This window comes from Grammomys surdaster, unplaced genomic scaffold, assembly GCF_004785775.1.
Source record: "Grammomys surdaster isolate TR1022 unplaced genomic scaffold, NIH_TR_1.0 143, whole genome shotgun sequence".
In the NCBI taxonomy this organism is placed as follows: Eukaryota; Metazoa; Chordata; class Mammalia; order Rodentia; family Muridae; genus Grammomys; species Grammomys surdaster.
In genome coordinates this window covers 6642266-6668288 of record NW_021604601.1, presented here as the reverse complement: position 1 = coordinate 6668288, position 26023 = coordinate 6642266, and the positions used below count along the sequence as shown (strand labels likewise).

Here is a 26023-nt window from a genome sequence, read left to right as displayed (position 1 = left end):
CACAGAGACATCCCACAATGACATCCCCACGGAAGCCTATGGTTCCCACTGCATCTCTATCCTCACATCCAATTTCCAGTAGGAACAAATCAAAGCCCGGCTGACAGACACAGCTGGGCGCACACGGTGGCTGGGATAGAAGAGACGGCCCTTCTGCAGGTGGCTAATTTTGAGTGTCCCTCCCTCTGTAAAGAGGCCCAAGATGTTGGAAGGAAGTTCCCAGAAAGCACAAAACTCAGGGTGAAACACCATGCGGATTCCTCTCACTTAAACTCCCAACAACTGACAGACATTTTCTGGCCCCCACACTCCCAGGCTTGTGCTAAAACAACAGTGTAGTTTCAAATAAAACAAATAACACTACGAACTGGAAAAGAAGCACAAAAGAAGCACTTTGTGGACCACAAAGTTTGAGGAAATCTTGGAAGGAAAGACAGAAAAAAATCCAGTCATACCAACAGCAAGGATCAAAATGAGAAACTGCAGCCTAGGCATCTGGTGGTGAGGGATTCCTTTCCATGGGGCTCTAGAGTCAAACACAGACTCAGTAAAGGGCATGCAGTGAGCCATGGAGTATCTCTGCTGATGTAACAACAGGCAAAGGCAAAACTATGACGAGAGCACCCAGCCCTGCCATTTCCTCTGTTTCATTTTCCAACAAAAAGAATCCTTAGAAGCCAGAGCCACAGCAGGGAAAATGGACTTTCTAATGCTGCAACCCCTTAATACGATCCCTCATGCTGTGGTGACCCAGTCATAAAATTATTTTCGTTGCTACTTCATAACTGTAACTTTGCTACTGTTATGGGTTGTAATATAAATATCTGATATTCAGGATATCTGATATGCGGCCCCTGTGGGGGTTGTGACCCACAGGGTGAGAACAGCTGACTCAGGGAGTCTCCTGTTAGTGAGGAACCTCCTTACAGCTCTCTCTTACCCTCGGAGGGTCTGCCCACTTTCTCTGACATCAGCAGGGATGGAGAGTCAGCCAGCCCACTTCTTAAGGAAAGGCCTGCTTTGGAAAGGCTGCAATTGCAGAAAAAATCAAAGGCAACTTCATTAAAACAAAACAAAGCAAAACAAAACAAAAAACAAAACAGAGCTCGTGAGTAACTTAAGGAAATCCAGAATACAATATTAAAGGGTCAGGATGAACAAAGTGCACTCTGCCCTAGAGGAAACATAATTTAGGCCCCATAGTCACAAGGCAGAGGATAATTTAAATAAATCTCTAAGTGCCTTGGAAAAAATTTTAAACAATATTATGTGAACAGAGCAAGACCTGGCTGCTCTGAACAAGAGGCAATCAGAGTATCTGACCAGAGTTGGGAACATTAAAAATGACTGTTCAAAGAAACCAACAGACCTGGGAAATACAATGAACCATGCCAACTCCCCAAGCTGTGATGTCACAGAGAAGATACTGGAAAACACGCAAGAGTCAAAAGTCCTCTGTCTCAGATAATGTATGTTCAGAGCTGCAGAGAGTTCAGAGCACATCCCCAAGACAGCAGTCGGGGAGCAGGTTCTCCTCGAATCAAGACGCAAGTCTTCCTGCCTCAGGGCTCAGCGAACAGTCCAGTTACCAGAGTGTAGCATAATGGATGCTCTATCCTCGGATGGGCTCTGAACAGGAGACATCTCGGGCATCAGAAACTAACATTAGTCATATGGGTCCGTGGTAACAAAGTGCGACTGAGGACACTTCACCCGGTTCCCAGCACGAGAAACACCTTACAGGATTCCACGTCACCTCTGTATCCATCTCTTCTGGAAAGTAGATACTCCCGTCTCCCCTGTGTATGTTGGTGTTACTTATTCAAGCAACCCACCGAGGAGAGACTGTAAACCATTACTAGAGATGATACACAGTGAACAGTGTAGGGGACATAATTTAAGTATGTTTCATGCGTGCTGTTCCATCCAACAGACACGGGATCATCTTACAACGAGCTATGACTGCCACTTACACACAAGTAACAAGTAACCTGCATGATGTAGGGTAGGCCACCTCCCAAGTGAAGTGTCCCGTGTCTGGGTTCTACTGTCAGGACTGACAATAATTAAGAGACTGGGAGCTATACAAAATCTAAGGCTAAACTCTTGCTTGCCACTAGCTTCTTGAGCTTCGGATTCTGAAAACAGGGAACTAAACTACAGAGAGCAGTAGGTCTCACTCTTCCTAATGCTGTGACCCTTTTAATACAGTGCCCATATTAAATTAAATTTAGTACAGATCCTCTAATAGAGTAGTTGTCTCCAACCTAATGTGGGACAGAATCAACTGGGGCAGCTCCTAAAACAAGGGTCCGCCCCTTGAATACCTGACTGACAGGCCTGCCAAGGGCTTATTGATGAAGATGTTCTGAGGGTCCGCTCCTGTTCTGCTTGGCAAAAGATGGACAGGATGAACCAACAAACAAACAAACAAACAAACAACCTCACCCCTTTCTGTCTGCATGGCCAGCAGATTTCTAACAGAGTCTCACTTAGCCCTCTGTGTCATGAGGTAATGGTGTGCTTCCTGTGGTGTCCGGAGGCCTAAATAAAATTACACAGAAACCTGGGTACAGCCATTGGCACTTGTGAGGTGATCAGAAAAGTTTAGTTATTATAATTACATTTCTACAATTAAGGTACGGGGGGGGGGGGGAATGTAAACTGAAAACATCAGCGATCTTGTTAAATAATGTTTTGTCAAATTGACCTAACTAGGCCTGATATCATACTAACAATGAGAATGTCCCCAGGGGCTCTCCACCCAATGCTGCAACCCTTTCATGCAGTTCCTCATGTCGTGGTGACCCCCAACCATCAAATTATTTCATTGCTACTTCATAACAGCAATTTTGCTACTGTTATAAATCGTAATGAAATCTTTGATATGCAAGATATCTGATATGAGACCCCCCAAAAAAGTCTCACTCTATAGGCTGAGAATCGCTGCCTCAGACAAAGAGGGAAAAGGTGTAGAGAAGGGAACACATTTTAAAACCTATCTGACTACATTTTAGCTAAACTATTGTAAGGTTACAGCCTAGGGAATGTTTACCAAATAGTCATGGGAAATACAGTCGGTGAGAATTAGGGGTTTGTCTGACAGTAGTTTCGAGTGAAAGCAACTATTCTTTTATCTAGCTTTAAAAAAAAAAAAATTCTGCCGGGCGGTGGTGGCGCACGCCTTTAATCCCAGCACTTGGGAGGCAGAGGCAGGCGGATTTCTGGGTTCGAGAGTTCGAGGCTAGCCTGGTCTACAGAGTTCCAGGACAGCCAGGGCTACACAGAGAAACCCTGTCTCGAAAAACCAAATAAAAAAAAAAAAAAAAAAAGAAGTGTCTGAGGCAAAACATTATTAAAAAAAAAAAAAAAAATTCTTCCTCTTCCACAAATCAACAGAACTCGATACAAAACTCCTTGCTTCAGTCATTCTTGCTGTAGTTTTTTTTTTTTTTCTGTGATACCCTTTTCTCTGGAATATGGAGCTAGCCCAAAATAATCACGCTAAATTCAAAGCCACAGGAATGAAAAACAGCCAAACCTTGAACTTTGGTTTTTCATTTCTGTTTTGTTTCTAGTCTTCTGAATGTGTGTTTGTGTGCCCATGCTTGTGTATGTGTGTGTGTGCACGAGTGCACTTATGCATACATGCATGTGGGTGACCTCCACGTGTGTTCCATGGTAAAGAACAGCCTCCATGCTTCCCTCCTTGATACAGGGACCCCTCACAGCTGTGTGCACCCAGCCAGCTTCCCCGAGAGCTTCTGGGCATTCTTCTCTCTGGCTCCCCCTAGGAGCACTTAGGCGCACTGAGGAGCACTGAGATTGTAGGTGTGTAGATGTGTAGGTGTGTGTGTTTGTGTGTGTGTGTGTGTGTGTGTGCGTGTGCACGCTCGTGTGCTGTGTCTGCCTTTTGATATAGGTTCATGGGAGCTGAGCTCGGATTATTAAGTTTGCACAGTGAGAGCCTTGCCCGCTGAGCCATCTCTCCACCCTCAGTTCCATTTCTCTAGCTACTAAAAAAGAGCCTGAGGAGGCTTTGAGTCACTACAAACATGAACAAGTTTTATAAAGTTCTGCCTCACACAAATTCAAGAAAAACTTTTTTAAAAAAAAAATCTATTTTATATCAGACAAATGTTTGAAACAGCATAGAGAGACTCCTTCAGTGACAGTGGGGTTTAACTGGGCTAAAGAAGCTGATTCTCCCCCTTAACTTATGACTACAATTCTGACTTTGTTCAAGACGTGAGAATAAATTTGGCAAGAATCACCACGAGTTCACTTGCACTGGGGCAATGGGCAGTTTGGGCACTGAAAACCATAGCCAAAACCCAAAGCCCCAGCCAAGGCTTCTATGGCAGCTGCCTCCATCCTTTTGGATACTGACAGCTCTGAACTGCCTCAGGAAGGATGCTGCTAGGAAAACAAAGTGGCAGGATGAAGCAGTATCTCACTTGGTAAAGTACTTGCTACACAAGCTGGAGAATGTGACATCCGGAACACAGCTTAAAAGGTGAGGGAGGGGATGCCAGGCATGGCGGTGCACGCCTGTAACCCCACCAACAAAGATGTGGAGTCAGGAAGACAGCTGAGGCTCGCTAGACAAAAAGGTTAGCTCTGGATCACTGGGAGATCCCCCTTCCAAAAGTCAAGACGGACACCTACGATTGACCTCTGACCTCCACACACGTACACACACATACACACACAATCCAAGGCACATTCTTGGAATCTCCTCGCCGTTCATGAAACTGAACGAACACAAGCGCGTACTTCTGGAAGCTCCATTTCTCTCACAGAAAAAGGAAAGCAGAGAGAAGAAATGGCTACCCGACTGCTAAAGGAGACAACCAAAGCCACTCCACTAATGACTTGTCCAGGCTCTCCCTATGCTTTCTATGCTTGCTCCTCTGTCTCATTAGAGTCTCCCCTGACATCCTGAAAGTTACTTCCAGTGAGTCCATCTGGTCCCTAAGTGATGCTCTGGAAGCTAACAGCTCCCTCACAACCACATTAAAGCCTGGAGCCACGAGAGGAATTCCCAAAGGTAATGAGATTATCCTAATCTCTGATTGATGAACTATTTATCTAAGTAAGGACACAGATAGGAAGACTATTCGGAGAAGGGGGGTAAAGACGAAAAAGTAATTACCAGACAAAGGAGAGTGCATTATGCATCTTCTTTGACACCAGAATACCTCAAGGTCATAATTACCATGGAAATTTTAGTCCATTTCTCCAGAAAATGCTTCTAAAATTGTATAAAGCAGCCTTCTAGGCGAGAAACTCAGAAGTTAATTGGTTTTGGTCAGAGGTTACTTCGTAATACTAAATTACTGTACAAATCATTGCCAAATGGAAAATTGGAAAAATGGTTAAATTTAACGTGGGCCATAGTTGGGTTTAAAGTGAATCAACCATTTTCCATTCCCAGTGCCTGCCCAGCTACCTGTCAAATCTTCTGAAGGCAGCACGTTTTTTCCAAATCTTTGCTTCTGAGAACAAGGCCCAGAGGAGCCACCCACTACAGTATGTGAGCAGTCCTTTACTCTGCTCTCCGGTTGGAACAGAAACAATGGCCTTTTGTACACCGTTTCTAAACGAGCCTCCCCACAAATTATAGGCGCTTGAGAGCCAACAAAGTGAGGGTCTCATAGAAGAAAATATTTGCAAACTGTATTTCTTAGCTGTTCAATTCCAGAACACAAGAAATTCCAAATCAATGGGGGAGGGGAGGAGAGGAAGACTAATTTAGAACATGGCTCAGTTTAGAAGACGGCTTGGCAGGTAAGGTTGCTTACCACCACGGGTTGGCCTGAGTTTGATTCCTAGAACCCGCATGGTGGATAAAGGAGCTGACTTCTGCAGGCTGTCCTTTGGCTTCTGCACATGCACACACATTTGCAGGCATACATGTATACTCACATACACATATAAATGCAGAAAAATCATTCATTTAAAAGGGCAAGATTAAGTAACTACTTATAAAGAAGATATACAATTGGCCTGCAGGTATATTCAAGCACACTCAATAGCACTACTAACCAAAGAAAGGCAAGTCAAAACCACAGTGAGCCACCAGCCACTGGAATATGAAGGCTTAGTATCAAAAAGACTGAAAAAAAAAAATGAACCCTGAACACTGTCATCATGATCACAAACTAGTACAGCCATTGTGGGAAATAGTATGGATTTAAAAATCAATACAGGGCTGGTGAGATGGCCCCGCGGTTAAGAGCACTGACTGCTCTTCCATAGGTCATGAGTTCAAATCCCAGCAACCACATGGTGGCTCACAACCATCCGTAATGAGATCTGATGCCCTCTTATGGGGTTTCTGAAGACAGCTACAGTGTACTTACATATAATAAATAAAAACCTAAAAAGAAAAAAAAAAGACCTGGGAAGTGGTATGGGGAAAAAAACAAAGGAAAAAATATAAAAACAAAACAAAAAAAACAATACAAACCAAAAAAGCTAGTATCCTCAAAATATTAATAAAACTACCCCTGTGACCCACCAAACCCACAGCTGTATTCAAGAACTCAGTAGTGTCCAAGAGCTGTCTGTACCGCCATCTGATGAGCAATCACAGTAGCTGCAGAATGCCAACTAAGCATCTGCTGATGGCCGGTAAAGAGCTGGGGCACACATGCATGGTGAAATGCTGTGTCGTGACAACACAAAGAACGGGACCCTGCCTTTCACAGCAGCAGGAATGGAACCTGGGACCATGAAAACAAGCCAGGCAGAGAAACCACATAACCAGTACACATAACTGCTAATCCAGAATCTCACAGGAGGCAGCAAACAGTGCTTCCCTGGGCCCCTCACTCTTCTGCCTGCTGCACCTGGCCACAAGGCAATCTAATAACACACAGGCAGCACAGAGAACAAACCCCAGGCCCTCTTATCCTGGGCTTGCCTGAGGGAAAAGAGAGGGGTGAGAGGCAATAACTCTAGCCAATATCACTAGTGGGAGACAGAGGTCAGAGGGCAGCACGGGACTGAAGTGCTTCTCACCAGAGGGGGGCAATCAGGAAAGAACAGGGGCCAGAGAGCTCAGGAATGTTTGCAACAGGGAGAGCCCAGAGCCCACCCTTCCCTTTCCTACATCATTGTGAACCATGCTAGGATTTATATCCTTGCCCCTCTGTAAAAAATACTTTTACCTTCTTCTTAGTCAGCAATTTAGCCCAAAAGAAAGTATTCAGATCGAGTTTTCTTAGCCTATGGGGGTGGGGGGTAGAAAATCTGTCCCTAGTTCCTAAAAGTGAAATGGTGAAATGAAGAAAGGAAGACTTTCTTCTGGTCAAGTAGGTACCACACAAACACCCAGCCTGCGCGGCTCCAGACAGGAACGGAGAGCAATGATGGATAAGAAAGGGTTAAAGATGCTGACAACCATTTATACTGACTCCAGCACATGAGGGGTAAGAGCGGTCTGTTCTGGAGATGGAGGGGGCAGTGATTCTACCCAAAACCCACCCACAGGACAACACAGGCATCGAAATCAAACACTCACAACAGAACCCTGTAGTATGGTATGATTGTGTTCCTCAGCCCCTGGCGGGTACGAAGGAGGACAGTCACCACCTGAGCAATCCTTCATCTCAACAAAACAGCTACAACAAAAAGCAAGGAGAGAAAAAAGGTGGGAGAGGGGGGAGATATGAAGCTGAGAGGGGAGAGGAGGAGGAAAAGGAGGAGGGAGAAGAGGAGGGAGGGGAGGGAAGGAGGAAAGGGAGGAAGGAGAAGAGGAGGGAGGGGAGGGGAGAGGAGAAGGGAGGAGGAGGGAAGAGAGAAGAGAGGAGGAAGGAGGAGAGAGGAGGAGGGAGGATGAGAGGAGGGAGGGGAGGATGGAGAGGACGGAGGGAGAGTAGGAGGGAAGGTTAATAAACTATGGTCTGAAAATTTTATAATCCAATATATGTCAAGTATAGTATAAAGCTCAACCTACCACTTAAAACTCACACTTAGATTTGAGGAAAATATTTTACTGTTGCCATCTTATAAACAAGAAAATCGGGACTCACAAAATTAGTCACAAGTGTACACAAGTAGCAGTTAATGGGGAGAAGATCTGGGCCCAGTCACAGTGCCGGGCGAGCAGCTAGAACAACTCAGAATGATCTCGAACAACAGGCTGGGACAATACAGAACCACGCTGGTGAAGAGAGGGGAGGGTTTTGAGGGCTGCAGGAGGATTACGCAAAGCCCCTTGAAATACAACCTCGACGTAGCGACGACATAAAACTTCTGAACCTTCAAATACTTTCCAGATTTTAGAAGCAATGAGACCTATGGGATCAATTTGAATGCCAAAAAGAAAAAGACAGTTAAACCAACAAGGGCTGGAGGTTCTGGGGACATAGATCCTGCTCAAGGATCTGGGGAACACTGAGCAGGTGGGGGAAATACAAGACACATGTCAATGCTATCCCCTTCTGCCCCTCCTCTCTCACTCAACATTTTCCAACACACATTTACTGAAGGCCTACTATGTGAAGTGAATCTTTAAGATGTCAATTAATCACTTTGCACCTAAAAGACCTACATGAAGCCTATTCTGCCTATTCTCTCTTTGTCCAGACATATTTACCCAAAAAGACGGATTGACAATTACTGATAAAGCACTGAACTCCAAGTCCTGACGAAATTTAAAATTCTAATTGCAAAAAAATGTCCCTGTTTCACCCGGGGTGGTGGTGGCTCACGCCTTTATTCCCAGGCACTTGGGAGGCAGAGGTAAGCAGATCTCTAGGCCAGCCTGGACTTCAGAGAGAATTCCAGAACAGCCAAGGCTACACAGAGAAACCCGGACTTGAAAAACCCAAAACAAAACAGTTCCTGTTCCAAAAAATAAGCAAGTTGTATTACTGTTATCTCAGCCATGTAAGGGAACATGTGCATCCACCATGCAGGGAATACGAATGACCCTGTCCCCAAAATAATGGCCCATCTGCTGGGTGGCCACCCTTTTCATTAATGTGGCTGTGTGTTAACACAATCATCACGAGCACCAGAACTTCCAGGCATTTCCAGAGACCTCTTCTGGGACCTAATTGGGTTTAATTTTCCCAATTATAGAACAAAGAGGAGCTAAATTAAATTTGAAATTGTATAGATTTTGCAGTTCCAGCAATGTTGGTCAGTCAGTGCACATGAGGGTAACAAGTTCTCCTTCAGCACTGTTATGAACCTTCTGGACCATTTAAATAACAGAAAGGTACAGTTAATGCCAGGAATTTAAAAAAATCAGTAAAATTAAACTTTATTTGTGCAACTATTCAGCAAATAGGGAATTAGTAATCAAATAATAGGCTCAGTTCTTCCAAATCATATTCCTATTTTTTTCCTCTTCAACCGTGACAGTATCTTCAGTCCACACCAGCCTCACTGAAATACTATTTTTGGTTCCTGTGTGTATTATGGTTGGGCTTGGGGATTTGTTTTTCTTACAGCAGATCCTCTCAGCATTCAAAATGTTAAATTAAAATCAGCTAATAACAAATATCTTTAGAGGTATCTTTAAAGCTTCCTAGTAGGGCGTAGGTGAGGTGGCTCAGTGGATGACAATGCTCTCTGCCAGGTCTAACAATCTGAGTTGGATGCTCAGGCCCCACGTGATGGAAGAAGAGACCCGAATCCTGAAAGTTGTCCTCTGATCTCCATACACATGATAAGACACGTGTGTGCACGTGTACAAAATAAATGTAATTTATTTTAACTTCACAACTACACTGGAGGTGGTAAAGGGCATACCTAGCATTCAGGAGTCCATAGGTTCTACCAATTCAGAATAAAAGAAAAAGAAGGGGGAAAAAACCTACGTAATTGGCATGGTATTGGCAAAGGCTGTGAAAAGAAAACCATTTTCTTCTAGTCAAGAGGAGAAAATCTCTGGCCTTGGTGGAGACCTAACATAGCATTTGGGCAGGGTCAATTGCCAATTGAAATGGCCCCCTCAGGAAGGCAGAACCCAACACTCAGGAAGGTAGCTTCACCTTAAATCATATGACTAATGTGGTAGATGAAATAATTATTCCATTAATGAGATGCTGTATTTCTCCTTCCCAGAATTCCTGTCCCTTACCTTTCAGAAGTGCAGCCACGTGGCCTTGAAACTTTGCTTTTCTGAACTATTCAGAAGCATATGCCTTTCCTTCTCTATCTCTGTTCTAAGCATGCTCTAACACTGGGGGATTCCTTCAGCTTTCTGATCAAAGCTCGTATCTGCCATTTTCCTAAAACACCACCACCTTCCTGTTGTATGTTTTAAAACTGAAAACCCAGAGACATTTTGAGTTTTAACTCTAAATTCCAGAAGCAAATACTACACCTACCAATTACTCAATAATAGTCCAACTACACAATAATAATCAGGAAATATTGTAGATCACAAATAATGTTGCTCAACAGCAGAATAAGACTGTATTTGGTTTCTAACAGTTGTTCTTCACAGGTCCTGCTGCCCTTAGGGAACTAAGAGGCACACAACCTAGCCAGGGCTCCTACTGCAAATAACTCTCTTTAGTGCTCACTCAACCAAGGCTCAGTTAGGGTTTGGAGGGGGGTCCTGGGCAATGTTGGCTACCATGAATCTACAAATATTCAGAATGGGATCCAGCTGTCTTAGTTTACTGCCGAGGTCTAGAAGAGAAACAGAAGGCCTGGGAACAAGAAGAGTCAAAACCAGTTTGACCAGTTAACATGTATTTAAGAAACAGCATTGGCACACAGACCACAGAGCACAGAGCAGACACTTAATGACCCATGGTCCTGAAATACCAAACTGCAGTCACTTAACACAGCTGGTTTACATTTAAAAGACAGAAACTATTAGAAGGATTGACTCTTCTGTGGACCAAAACTTCTCTTAGTCAACAGCACAAATACTTAGAAAAAAAATGTCTTCCCTCGGTTCAAGGGCCTTAGAGGGAAAGAAAGAGAGAGAGAGAGAAAGGCAGGTTACCCTCAAAGGAGTCTCCAGGGATGACGTATCAGATACTTCAGTCCTCCCTCTGTTGGATTTGGCTCCCGTGGAATTAAAGGATGAATTCCCTGCTAGACACAGGCAAGTTCCTGTCAGCCTCTGGCCTTTCAAATGCAAGCCCACTGAGCGACCCACTCTACGGACCACCTGGGAGGTGGCTAGCAAGGAAAAGACCATTGGGTAATTGTTTTCAAGCACTAATCTCACTCACAGTTAAGCAGGTCAGTTCACACTGGCTCCTAAGTAAGTACATACCAGGAAAAACCCGAGACGGAGACACACCTTTGGCCAAACGGCTTGCACTGCTCTGTGTAGACATGACCTCTCTCCTTACATTTCTGTGATCTCACCCACCGGAATATATGGAATATGCCTCCTCCCTGTCTCGCAGACCTACTGTGTGCCAAATATACAGGAGTTGTGTTGTCTCCTCACATAACCATTTAATTGCTTTTCCTAGACACTTAAAATTAAAAACACAGTGTGCTTCTAGTCATAGAAATGTGTTTTACTTTTGATTCACCCCAAAAGCTAATAAAGATGACAAAGCAAATGACTAGTGTTACATATCAGTGAATCAGTTTCTTTTATTATTCATTGGATTTTGAGAAATTGTCCTTATCTGACATGGTCTTGAACTCCTTCATCCAGGTGATTTCCCATCAATCATCCAGGGCTACAATCCCACACCGTACCCAACTCTAGTGCCTTTTATTTAGCTGTGAGCTTTGTCACAAAAGCTCACAAAAAATTGTCATAAGTCATAAAAGACCACAGGGCTGTTCCAAAATATTGGAAGGTGTCCAAATACATGTTAGACTACCAACTGCATTTCATAAAGTTTCTATCTATATGAGACAAAGAGATGTCAATTGGGGAGAACTAAGGACCTGTGGGAACAGGCAACTAGTGGACACCATTACAAAACCAAAATTCTTCACCTTTGATTGCAGGACTTCTAAGAAGATGGCTACCATTCTAAAGGGGGTGGGCCTTAATCTCAGTATCTGGAAATAGACTGATACTCTTCCTGCTGAGCTCAGTTATACTTCCTGAAATGTTCCCAAAGCTAACGACAGGATCGAAAACCAGAGCTACTCCCTGAGAGAGGGGTGGCTTTCCCTGGTGAGTTACTAGCTTAGATTACTGCACAGAGGCAAGGGAAAGCAGCCAGCTTTCTTCTACAGACAAGTCCTCCATGCCAGTGTACCCAAAGAAGAGAAGTACCTGAGGTACAGTAAACTTGGGTGAGCAATACTGGGAAACCTTTGACCCGGAAGCAGAGCAGCCAGTCTCACCAGCCAGCTCCTCCCACTGGCTAGCTCAGCCAATGTTTAGCCACTGCTCCTTGCTCCACCCCCAGTGATGTCTGAGGGTAGCCCAAGACCAGACCGTGAGACGCTACCACAAAACCTTTCAAATCAAGCAATCCGCCTATCAGTCTGCCTTTTTTCTTGTTTGGGGAGGGGGAGAAAGTGTTAATAAATATTAATAGCATCGAGACTTTGATGTTCTCCCAAAGGATTCTGCTTCTTCCTCCTGCCTCCCACACCCCGCTCCTGTCCCTCCCTCGATTGCTCACCCCTCCCTCCCAGGCTAAGGCTCTCTTACTCTCACAACCCTTCATATTTTCTCCCTGTCCCCCTAAGAGATAAGGTTGACTTTCCCAAACTCCTAAGCTCAGTTGATCCTCCTGCCTCAGCCTTCCATGAAACTTCGGTGATATCTGCACGTTACATCTGGTTCCTGAGCACAAAAAAGGGGGAGGGTGTACCAGATCACTCATGAATCCCAAGGCATGAAGAAATACAAAACAAGAAGCAAGACATGGTGTTTTGACAGGATGACATCATGTACGCCGAGAAAAACCAAAGAGTCACATAACTTACTACTAGATTAAGGAAGTTCAGGAAGTGTCTCACCACGCGTAGGCAATAGGAGTGGGTTTCCATAAATCAGCAATAACTAACAAGAAACGGGCTAAGGGGAAAATGCCCTTTATCAGATGCACATGTTGACACACACCTGTCATCTCAGCAATTGGAAGGCTGAGGCAGAAGGATTGCCACAAGTGTGAGGCTAGCCTGGGCTATAAGTGCCAGTATAGCCCATCTCAAAACAAAACAACAATAACAAATATTAATTAAAAACCTAAAACTAAAAATCCTTTTTGCCAGACAGTGGTGGCGCATGCCTTTAATCCCAGCACTTGGGAGGCAGAGGCAGGCAGATTTCTGAGTTCGAGGCCAGCCTGGTCTACAGAGTGAGTTCCAGGACAGCCAGGGCTACACAGAGAAACCCTGTCTCAAACAACCAAAATAAAAAAAAATCCTTTTTATCATCAGAAAGACCACTAAATAAGGAATGATAACATCTACATTTTTTAATTATTTTTTTAAAAAACTTACTAAAGATTACTTTAAAAAATCTTGACACATTCATGTACCTCAATAGATGTAACTTGCTTGAGAGCAGGTAAATTCTCCTTATTCTGATCCATGTTTAGTTCAGTCTCAAGTAGTTTGCTGTGTGCATGTGTGTGCGTGTGTATATGCTTAAGCAAAATGACAAGCTGATTCTAAAGTTTATGCAGAAGAATAACTTCATAAAGAATCATCAGAGCCGGGTGGTGCTTTAATCCCAGCACTCCAGAGGCAGAGGCAGGCAGATCTCTGAGTTTAAGGTCAGCCTAGTCTACATAGTGAGTACCAGGACAGCAAGAGCTACATAGTGAGATCCTATCTCGGGGGGGGGGGGGGGGGGGTCATTAAGAAAGGATATTTGGGGGGGGAAGGACAAAGGCATATCAGGTACGACTTACATGGAGACTGAGACCATGACAAAGAGCACATTTCAAACTGGCAAGGCTGAGCACCACACGCATGAAAAAGCATGTTTTCCTCTCTCCAACCCAGTGCTTTACTGTATCTCACCAAAGGGGGGACCTGCCGCAGCCCCACAAAAGGCTACAGGCAAAACGATTGTGACAGCTTCCTGCAAATCCCTGAGCAAGGCTGAGTCCACACTCACACAGACTGAACAGACTCTCGTCTCCCAGTTCTTCACCTTTCCTGTTCTCACAGACAGCGGAAGAACCACCTCTACTCTCTCAGCAGCTGCTAGCTACACCACGGGCCACACAGGCTGTTGGAGTGACTCACGGTGAGTCAATCCGTCCATGCCTGCCAGCCTCTGCTCGAAAGCATCTATCACCGGCATGCAGCCCCTTTGTTACCGAAATGTTCCAGGGCTGTGTCGGGTAGTTGTCGGCTCCCTTCAGAACGTAATGATCAACCACAGAGAATTTTCCAGAGAATAATTGTGTAGCATTGAGACCATCAATGTCTCACAGTGAGGGAAGAAAAAACTGAGGAACTCAATTTTCACTGCAAAGGTTGATTTGGTCCTCGTGGTGAGGACTGAGTACAGAGCCCCGAGATGTTAGGCAAGGGTTCTACTACCGAGCAGCAACCCTAGTCCCTAGAATTCTGATTTTAACTTTTATTTTTTTATTAATTCTTGGGGATTCCCAGTACAATGTGATTTGCTCATATCTATTCCCGATACACAGGAAACTTCACAGATCCACGTATTCCCTTCTGTTTTGTTTCTTTACATCCTTAGAGATTAACTGTGTGCTGCTTCAGATTTCCTTGGGTATATGGTCTACCACTGACTCAGCAGCAGCTACACTATGAGACAAAACTGACCCTTCATTCCCCAGCAGCTAACAGTTGCTTCTGGTGTCCACTGCTAGGGGTAGGACTGTGAGCTGGGATTAAATCCCCTCTCCATACTAGGATTTTTGTGGCTTGGGTGTGCACAGGATTTACTGTCACAATAGCTGCGAGTTCGTATGTGTAGCTGCTCTGATGTGTCCAGAAGAAGTTGGCTTGTAGTTATCTACCACCTGTGTACTCTTTCCTCACCTTCTTCTGGAGAGATTCTTGAGCTGGGGGTGCGGTGGGTTGGGGTACAGTATACATGTCCCCTTTAGGTCTGAGCATTCTGTCTTCTCTTATTCCCTCAAGACTCAACCAGAAAACCTCAGCTGATAAATGCATTCAGTAAAGTAGATGGATGAAAAATTAGCTTCATATATATATATAAATAAAAACACACTAAGAAGGAAACAATACCATTCAAAACTGCCATACACACACACACACACACACACACACACACACATACATCTTGGAATATACCTAACCAAAGAACTGAAACAATAAACAATGATGACCTTAAGACACTGAAAAATAATTAATAATATGCCAGAGGAAAGATACCCCCTAGGGAGACTCCTGGTGGGGAGAACTTGTGGACACAATCAGAAATGGTACCAATAGCAGTTTCTTGCTGGGCAATCACCTACAGTTTTTCCAACCTGAAACTCTATGTGTCCCTAAGGGGAATTATGGAGAGACAGCCTACCCAAGTCTTAAATATCTCGTCTTAGCAGAAGCTGTGAAAACCAGGTGTGGGACTTGGGACTATTATCCCAGCACTTGGGAAGTTGGACTGATTGTCTTGAGGTCAGACCAGTCTGGGGTCTAGAGAACATAGTGGTTCCAGACCTGAGATACAGACTGAGGCATTGTCACAAAAGAGCAAGGGGCACAAGACGGCTCAACAAGAAAATGATTTGCATGACAATCTGAGTTAATTCCCAGGACCACGTAAGTCATAAAAGCCAGATGCCTGTACATGTCAGTAAACACAGCATGCCTAGGGGGATAGAAAACTAAGACAAGATAGTCTTCTGGAAGCTTGAAGGCCAGCTTGCCTATGACACTCAGTATAGCAGAAGCGAGAGAGACTCTGCCTCAACAAGGTAGGAGAAGAGAACCAATTCCCAAGAGTTGTCCTCTAACCTCCACAGGTACATCATGGCATGTACACACCCACCGCATTCCTGCATAAGTTCACACATTGATAAATAAAACAAATTTCAAAGTTCCCTTATCTAGGATCTAGCCAAGTCTGGGGTGCATTTAAGCAAAGAAAATCCCTGGCTATAGGCTACTCTAGGTTTCACTGTGGAAGCCCAGCCTGTCTGTCACTCTCAAAGCTCTGGAGAGCTGCAAGGAACTCTTGAGTAAGAACTAGCTACTTACAAAGTTGACTGCATCTCTGGAGAGGTAGCTGCAAGGTACTCCCAAGTGAGAACTAGCTGCTTATAAAGCGGATTGCCTCTTTGAGCTGGATGTCAAAGAACAGAACAGGCCTGTCAAGGGTGGTCCCCATTCCAAATCACAAAACCAACAGGGAGGCTTGCATTCACCATTCAATAGGGGAAAGATTTAGTACTTTCCAGAAGGTTCCAGTGGTTTTCTTCCTTTTAGTTCTTTGAGGGTGTTAAGGATGGGGTGTAGAGAAATGAGAGATGCTCGTGTGTAAGTGTGTGTGCACAGACAAAAAGAATATCACAACATTCATAACCACACCTTACAAAAAAGTAATTTTCACTCGGCATGATGGCTTACACCTATAATCCTAGTATTCAGGAGGCTAGGGGCCGGTTTGAGGCAAACTTGGAGGACTTAGCAGTACTCTCTCTCAAAAAAAAAAAAAAAATTACCCACCAGGAGGGTAAAATTTAAAATTAAGCTAGTTTCCATGGAATACTCCAGAACGAAAATGGCATATGACAAAGTGCAAGCCAACTGACTTAGCCGGTCTCTATCCCTGGTTCAATATATAGCATGCGCAGCCACAGCTAAGGGGACGATGTGCAACATTCTGTCATCGTCAAACACCTATATGACCCAACCGTACAACTCGTACATCCCCCACTCTGTCACTGCAGGTCACGGAGGGGAAACAAGGCTCGGGCACACTTGCTCAGCAAAAGAAAATCCTGACTTTTCTCTCCTATGATTTCATTTGCTTTTTATAGCTTGGCTTTCCAACATAGTAATTGCTTTCTTTTTTAAAGCATGGATTTATACCACATTTAATTTGAATGTCCCTATATATAGATTTCAGTCTATAATAATATCCAGTTCACCAGTGCCAACCCCTCAAAAACTAAATATAACTGCAATTGAGGAATAAGATTTTTATTTTCCTATGTAGTGAAAATATTAGTGTAAGCAGGGATAGTTTATCAATCTCCCACAAAAATACAATCCTTTAATCCCTCTGATCCCCTAGGGACCAAAAAAAATACACTATTTCTCACACAAAATCTGTTGTCTAAGAAGTTTAGAATTTTTTTTAAGTTTCTTAAGACTGGGTTTCTCTACATAACCTAGGCTGTCTTGGAACTATGTAGGCCAGGTTGGACTTCAACTCACAGATACCCATGTGCCCCTGCTTCCCAAGTACTAGGATTAAAGGTTTACACCACCATTGCCAGAAAGGACTGTAGGAGGATTTTTCAAGTGTGGGCCATGTTATCTTAGTTTACCCTTACACTCTGATTTAGGTGTTAGCAATTAAACAACCTCTCCCACAATGGTTGGGGGTGGGGAGAAGTTATCTTTTCTCAGTTCTAGTCTCATAAGGCAGCTGGATCTAGAACTCAATTGTACTTCAATCTGCCACTTCTTATCAGAGGCACCTTCTTCTGGCATCATAAATCTGCAGAGAGCAGCAGGATACAGAGGACCAAAGCTCTGGGCACAGACTAGATGAAAACCCAGGTCCACTGTGGGAGTCTTCACCCTGGAATCTGCACCCTGCTCTGCAGCCTGGGAGGGAATCAGCTATTAAGAACTGTGTGTACAGTGTATATTTTGGTTGTTTGCTTTAGTCCCAGGGGAGTGAGATGCAGAGTGCTGAATGTGATGCTGATAATGGGCCTAGCTGTAGTCCCTGCATCCTCAGGCTTTAAACAAAGCAAACGATGCAATAGGGTTTGGGAACTATTATCTCCAATGCCTTCATTACACAGACCAGGACCCTAGAATTTATGTAATGTATAAATCGACAATCTACAGTTCAGCAAATGGTTCACAGAGAGGGTCGACTGAAGGTTTCAGGAAGACTTCCAAGCATGCAGAACAAAACACAGTGATGTTGCAGTCTGTGAAGGGCTCCTGACAAAGAAGGCTGGGTACATGTCACCACTGCTAAGTGAATACAGAAGTAAGGCTCTCTGCAGAAGGCCCACAAAGGATGACAGATGAAATCTGTCTTTATTCCACTTCAGATAAGTCTCTGTCTTTGCTTAGCCACTTAAAACTGCTCACTTCCAGCTGGTTCCAGGCCAAGGCATCACTGGTCAACAGTTCAGGACTGCGGAAACAGCAGACGCTCACAGGCCCCAGACCATCCACACCAACACTAGATCAGCGTATGCAAGCTGAAACGGAAGTAAGGGCCGAGTTGAATGTGGAGAGACAAATTCTGTCAATAAGCTGCAATGTTTACTAAGAAGCTCTTCTGTCCAGATCACAAAAATCCATACATGAATACCAGGGCCCCTCTAGATTTAACTTCAAGCTACAACTTAGCTTAAAAGGAACAGAGTGCTTCCTGGCTTCCCAGAGCAGCGTGCCCACCAGACTCATACTCTTCTCCAGAGTTAATTGCTCGAAGTGGCCTAAGTAAATCCAGTCACAGTCAGACTCCTCAAGCAAAGAATAAAAATGACAGATTTCAGAATTGACCAATAATTAACAACAATGACGACGACGACCATGACAATGCTGCAGATGACGATAGAACACTGTTTCTCAATGTTCTAGTGTTTGAAAGCAACACACGACAATAAAACACTTCTTCAAGACAAAAGCAAGAAAAACAATCCAAGATGGATAGTATGGAAGGAAATCCACGGTGACAGACCCTGTAGCAAGGCTCATGAACAACCTTGCAATGTTTTGTGAGGAAATATCCCTGGGTCTCATGTCTCATATTTGCTAACTAAATCTCTTGCTGAAGCAACAACCAGCCACTGCCTTCAGAAACCCCTAACGTCTCAGTAACTGTATGTATCTGCAAGTAGCCATGGGCAGATGCTCCACAAGATGTGCAATGTGCCCATGCTCTCTCTCTCTCTCTCTCTCTCTCTCTCTCACACATACATATATATATATATATATATATATATATATATATTCTGTCTCTATCAATCTATCACACATATATCCTGTTTATTAATCTCACCTCGGCATTAAAATCTGTTAGAAATGCAAGTAAGCTCTTCCAGAAATGGGCAATAAGTCAATTAAGTCTGGCTTGGACAGGCATGCCTGTAATTGCAGCCTTGGGGAGGCTGAGGCTGGAGGTCAGGTTGCTAGTTCAAAGTCAGCCAGGGCTATATAGCAAGGCCCTGCATCTAATACACACACAACTGAGCAGGCTCCTGGATGCACAGCACGCCTGACACTGGGTAACCACCTCGAAATAGGACAGCCTTTCATAGCAGATGTGAGTCTTGAGCCCAGCCTCCTCAGCTCCTGCAGGCTACAGAGGACTGGAGCGAACAGCTGAGGCACACTGAGTCAGAACAGGCACAAGAGCAGTATTCACTGTACACAGTGAAGGTAGGGCAACCTGAACTTGTGTTCTGTCCCTCATATCACAAGCCCTGTGACAAGCCATGAGGTCGGGTCAATTAGTCCACACAAACTGTGTCCTCATCTACTTAAATGAGGCCGTTGAGCTGGATGGCTGCCAAGCTCTTGCAGGTTTTGGTTGAAAAGAGATTAGAAAGCTAAACATGGAAAAGATAAGGGAAGCCGGGTTTAGAACTTGGTAAGTTCTCACTGTAGCTCTTCCCTGAGACTGAGTAAATCTTGTAACTCTGGGAAGACCTTAGTTTGTGAAGTTCACTGTGATCAGTGAATGGCCATTGGATAGAAGGTAGGATGAACATTCATATTTAAAACGGAGGTAAGGAAGAGCAACATGTGAATGACCAATAGTGGCCCTCGGAGGGCACCTCCACCATCGCTCATTCCATAAATGGAAGAAAGACGCGTTAGACAACTAGCAATGGTTGAACTTTGATCTGGTGTCTTGGAGATTATTCTTGAACAATTCACATGGTGACCTATAACCAACTAGTGGGTTGTAAAATCAGTTCAGTGGGGGTATTACAAGATTTTTTTTTCTTTTTTTTTTTTATTTTCTTTTTTTTTTTGAACAAGATTTTTTAAGAGGGGCTGAACAAGGGCTGTACACGGGTTGAAATAGTGTCCACACTGGGTCACATGTAAGTAAAGCATACTGGCTCCAGCTGTAAACGCCCATGTATTGAAACTACACACCAACACACTGGTAGTTTTTAAAATTCTACCCTAAAATAAATTTGGGGGTGGAGAGACAGATAATACACGGGAAAAGTTAGGGCCCTTATGTACTCTTGATGAGTAAATGATATACAGTAAGAAAAGCCGGGAAGTGGTGGTCCACACCTTTAATCCCAACACTTGGGAGGCAGAGGCAGGCGGATTTCTGTGTTCGAGGCCAGCCTGGTCTACAGAGTGAGTTCCAGGACATCCAGGGCTACACAGAGAAACACTGTCTCAAAACACTGGGAAAAAAAAAAAAACTACAGTAAGAAAAAAGTTACAGTTTCCCAAAAGAATCTAAAATGAAATTGCCATATGACCCAACAGTCACACTTCCTGGCAAATACTGAAAGAAGTAAAAGTAGGATCCAGATATTTACACACTCATGGTCACTGCTACCCTGTCGCAACAGCCAATGTGTAACCTTGCCACGTCTACTTCTTCACTGCTTGTACCTGAGAAACAGGGGCTCCTATCCTCAGCTACCCCTAAAAGCTTCTCAATGATCCCTAAACCCTAAAACCAACAGCTTTGCTTCAGATGTTTGTAACCAGCAGTTGAAAATAAAAACCAGCTCCTTGCCAGTGGCGCATACCTTGAATCCCCGGGACTTAGGAGGTGGAAGCAGGCAGATCTCTGTGAGTTCAAAGCCAGCCTGGTCTACAGAGTGAGTTCCAGGACAGCCGGGGCTACAGAGAAAACACTTGTCTCGAAAAAAAAAAAAGAAAGAAAAAAACCCAAAATAGATAGATAGATAGATAGATAGATAGACAGACAGACAGATAGACAGATGATAGATAAAAGAGAAAAAGAAAACTCACCCTCATCTCCTCAGCTGAGACACCCACATATAACTTGGTACATGTCCTTCACATTATTTGTGCGCACCCATTCACACGCACAGACTTCTCGAGGTTTTACACCTTGAGACAGCTCAGAAATAGCCATCTGTCCATTTGTCCATTTGGATGGCAATCTGTCCATGTCTTTCCATCCTTCCAAGCAACATACAAGACTCTTTTTATCCTTCTGCGTGTACAAAAAATGAAATCCTATTTTACGTGTCTCATCATTGTTTTCTCATAGAACCCAAGCAGCTCAGGAGCTGCCAAAATCCAAGTTATAGCTGTGCTAGTATTCATCCAACTGTCCCGCTGTTGAAAGCATCTACTTAGTATCTAATTCTTTCTCACAACAATTGACACTGCAGTAAATATTCTTCTACAAGCACGGTGCATACAGCTGCTTTTAAATTTACTACGGGATAGAGTGTAAAGGGAAGAAAGATAAAAGCCATGTGCATTTGAAATTTTAATTTCAAATTAAATTAAAGCAGTGCTGGAAGACATCTCACCAGGCGTGGCATTAACAAAGTTGCCAGGGATGGCATTAGCAAAGTTTAAAATTTGTGTCAGTCTTGCTGGTCCCTTGCATGGGAAATTTACAAGCTCCCCTGCCCCTCTCATCCTGCTCCATGGTCTGGGGAAGTTATTCTTTCCACCTACATTCTCCGCCCCTCATCCCAGTAGAGCACCAATTGGGTCTATTTCTGTATCAGTCTCCTATAAGATTCAATTGTATGTGTGTGCACGTACACACACAGACCATAGCTTGACATCAGGTACCTCCCTCAATGGCTCTCCACATTTTTCTTTTTGGGGGTTAAGGTGAGACAGGGCCTCTCTCTGACCCCGGGTCTCACTAGCTGACTATACTTGTTGGCCCTAGGGATCTACTCGTCTCTGTCCTCTAAGTGCTGAGGTTACAGCAGCTTTTGGTGAGGTTTGGAAATAAGGTTCTCCAGCTACAATACAAAAACTACTTAACTGAGCCATTTCCCCAGCCTTTTCCTGATGCTGCTTTGTGTGTTTTTGTTTGTTTTGTTTTGTTTTCTGGTCTGATGTTGCCTCTGGTCTGATGTTGCATCTGAACCTATACATGCAGCTCTGACTTCCCCCAAGTGCCAGATTCCTAACTGCTCATGGTCGGTTTTTATTGTAGTGATGCCTCAGATTTATTCAGACCAAACCTGAAGACTCTCTGTCAGGTGCTGAACTGACACCTCCAATTATTTTAAGATGTTTAAATTGTGTCCGTGTGTGTGTGTGAGTGTGTGTGTGTATAGTTAGGTATGTGCACATGTAAGAGCAGTATCCATGGAGTTCAGAAGGATGCACTGTGAACCACCTAACATAGGTACTGGGGCCTGAGTTCTGGTCCTCAACAAAAGCCGCACATGCTCTTTAACCACAGAACCATCGCTCCAGCTCCCTCCTCCAATTCTTCAAGTACAGAAGCAGCAACATTATCAAGGATACCCAAGTGAGCATCTTTTTCTTTTTTTCTTTTTTTTTTTCTTTTTTTGTTTTTTTCGAGACAGGGTTTCTCTGTGTAGTCCTGGCTGTCCTGGAACTCACTATGTAGACCAGGCTGGCCTCGAACTCAGAAATCCGCCTGCCTCTGCCTCCCAAGTGCTGGGATTAAAGGCGTGCGCCACCACCGCCTGGCTTAAGTGAGCATCTCTTCTGTCAGCATTTACTGCTCCTAATTCCAAACTGGCCAGCGCCAGTTCAAACGGTTTGTACTCAGCTGTCTTACTCACATGGCACAGAGTTCCATCACAAATAACTGGGCCCTGGGTCAAAGCCCACTTTGTCCCTCAAGCTCCAATATACACTTAGCTCTGCAGTGGAACCCCAATGCCTCCCTCTGACAAGGAAAACCTATACCCAGACATGAGAATCACGCTTCCATTGTGTGTGTGTGTGTGTGTGTGTGTGTGTGTGTGTGTGTATGTGTGTTCATGAGTGTATGTGTGCAATGCCATTGCATGAGCAGTGGGTGCATGTTCACTTGGAGGTCAGAGTTCAATGTCAATCATTTGTCTTCCTCTATCATGCTCCACCCCTTTCTTCCTCATCTTATTCTTTTGTTTCCTTTTATGTATTTGGGGCAGAGAGTCATGTGTGTGTCACAATGTACATGTGGAGGTTAGAGGACAAGTTATAGGAGTTGGTCCTTCCAGAGATAAAACTCAGGTCATCAAATTTGATGGAGGGACCTTTACTTTGTCAGCCATCCCATTGGCTCTCCCCTCTACTTACTGGTTTGTGGCAGAGTCTCTCATTCAACTAGGCTGGCTGGTCAGTGAGCTCCAGGAATCTGCCTGTCTTTGTCTCCACAGGGTACAGATGCACATGATGCCTGACTTTTTATTTGGATGCTGGGGATCCAATCTCAGGTCTTCATGTTTGCGTGGCGGCCATCTCCCCCAAGTTCCCTAAACCACACTTCTAAGCTCCATTCTGGTCTACACCTCTGGCTTCTTGATTCAGAACTCTCTTGTACTTCAAAGGAGAGCACTCTGTTTGGTCTGAGCAGGGCAGATGGTTTGCTCACGGGAGAAGCAGTCATGGAGAAGGAACGGACAAAACAGATGCTTCACTGGAATTGTCTCTGTCACTCTGGACCTGCTCCGCTAAGGAAATGCCTTTCTTTCAGTTACAAAAAAAATAAATATTTACAGAAGATATCATATAATATAGAATACCAAGAACATACAATGAGGTATACTGGTACACATTCAGGGAATGACCAAACACCAGAGACAAAGAACAGGAGTCTCTCCCACCACGAACAAGAGCATCCTACACTCGGACCAAGTACACAGAATCACATCTCATCCATCATCTGTCTCACGCTGAGTGTCATGGTCACATACAAACAACTGGCATTAAAACCCAGCGAGGCAATATGTAGCATTTTCTCATTGTTTTATAATACACATGATGGTAAAAAAAAAAAAATAAGTCATAGTGTAAACTAAATAAAACTTGCAGGGGTGGGGGCAGGGCTGGACTCCATGACAGAGCATTTGCCTAGCATGTGTACAGTACTGGGTCCTATCCTCAGTTCAAGGAGCCGGCATAGCACGTGTGTATAACCTTGAGTTCTATTCCCCAAGGGGAGCAGGCAAGACTAGACTTCCTCTCTAGTAATCTTACAAAAGGAACAATGAAGATAACTACTTAGTCTGTATAGGATGTGTCTCTGAGAGAAACTCTAACCTGCTTAACTGAGGGAAGACATTAAGTAAAGACCAGGTTAGCACACCTCAGAGAGGACAAACTCCGGCTTAGCAATCAGTATGTAGAAAAGAAGGGATGAAAAATATTTTTGCAAGGCAACGATTTCATAAAAAGGGGACATGTGTCGGATTAGTAAGAAAGGTGTAAAAACGGACTGTGGCTATTAGTTCATGGAGGAAGCGTGCATTTCTTCTTAGTCTTTGTTCTAATGGTCTTGCTGGGAAATTCTTCAATACAGTGACGTGTCCCACTTCAGGATGGGGGGATGAATATGAAAGTGTATGTGATTCTAGGGCAGAATCTTACACGCTCTCTAGCCCAATGCTCCTGCTTCCAACTACACTTAGTGAACACGGCGGAAAGTCTGGGAGGGCTCCTCCAGCACTCAGAGTCCCACCTCCTCTGACGGAAACTGTCAACCATCCATCTCCCTGGCTAATAGTGGGATTCGGTGTCACAGATAATTTAAGCAGCTGTCAGAGCTGCGCAGTGCTGCAGATTCCATATGGCCTGTGTAAGGCACACATGTGCTCTAAGCCCTTCCTCCTCCAGAGAACAAGCTGGGAGGAATGAGGCGGACACACTGGGACTCCATCCCAGATCTGTGCTGCAATATGTTCATATACAACGTCCACACTCCGTGGCATAGGAGAGCACTCATTTGAATAGGCACGTGAACATGCCTCGTGATACAGCTGACACACATAGGTGAAGCATCATGGACCTTCAAACCCCAGCTCCAAATGCTCTGAAATGTAAAACTCCCTAAATACCAACAAGGCTCAGAAAAGGTTTCTGGATTACCTATGGCATTTCTAAGAGCAGAGATGACCTCAGATGACTGTAGACCCCAAATCCAGCCATCACGCAGAAGCAATGAACCACCAGCAAATACATCAGGCTCAGAGAAGTTCTATCATCCACTCCACGGAGATGTGTGGGAGGCAGGAAGAAAAGCCACAGAAGATCAAACCGTGCTGGGTGAGAAACCCCACCGCCCCAAAACAAATCCAAATTCATACCGTCCCTTTCTGTACTCCGTGATTCCGATACATTAGGGCATCCGAATGTCACAACAGAAGACTTTAAAGATGGGTGGGAAGGTAGTGTGTGTGAGAAGAATTTATAATAGCACCAGAGAAACTGTGCTAGGGGTAATTCTGTAAAGCTAACTTTATACATATAACAGAGTCAGGAATTAACTGGGTCTGGTCAGTGGTTTATGGCTGTTTTTAATCTCGGCCCACCCAGTCCAAAAGTAGAATGTTTTTCCTAAGACTGCCTTCAACCAGAAGCTCAATAGAGGGAGGGGAAAATCAAAATATGGTAAGACTCCTCTTCCCTTCCTGTTTTGTGAACTTCCTTTAGCTTAGTTAACTCTCACACTAAAAACAGGATAAAAAAAAAAATGTGACCATGGAGCCAGGTGTCATGGTCACACCTGCCCTCCCAGAATGCAGAGGCTGAGGAAGGAAGGCCATAAGTTTAATGATGCCCTGGGGCTACAGGGACTGGTCAAAGCCAAACACCACAAGAAATGACACTCTATCTCAAAAAAAAAAATTTAATTAATAGTAATCAAAACCAACCTGGCCTAGATGCACAGAATTATAATTTGAACTGTTTGGCAGGCTAAGGCAAAAAGATCCTAAGTTCAAGGTCAGCTTGAGCTACAGGGAGAGTTCAAGGGTGG

General features: G+C 44.2%; 1 protein-coding gene across 1 annotated transcript in view; it reads right to left on the bottom strand.

Moving 5' to 3' along the window:
- Nucleotides 1-26023, bottom strand: part of Tiam2 (T cell lymphoma invasion and metastasis 2) — a 413516-nt gene that overhangs the window by 167068 nt on the left and 220425 nt on the right. The window lies entirely within an intron of this gene.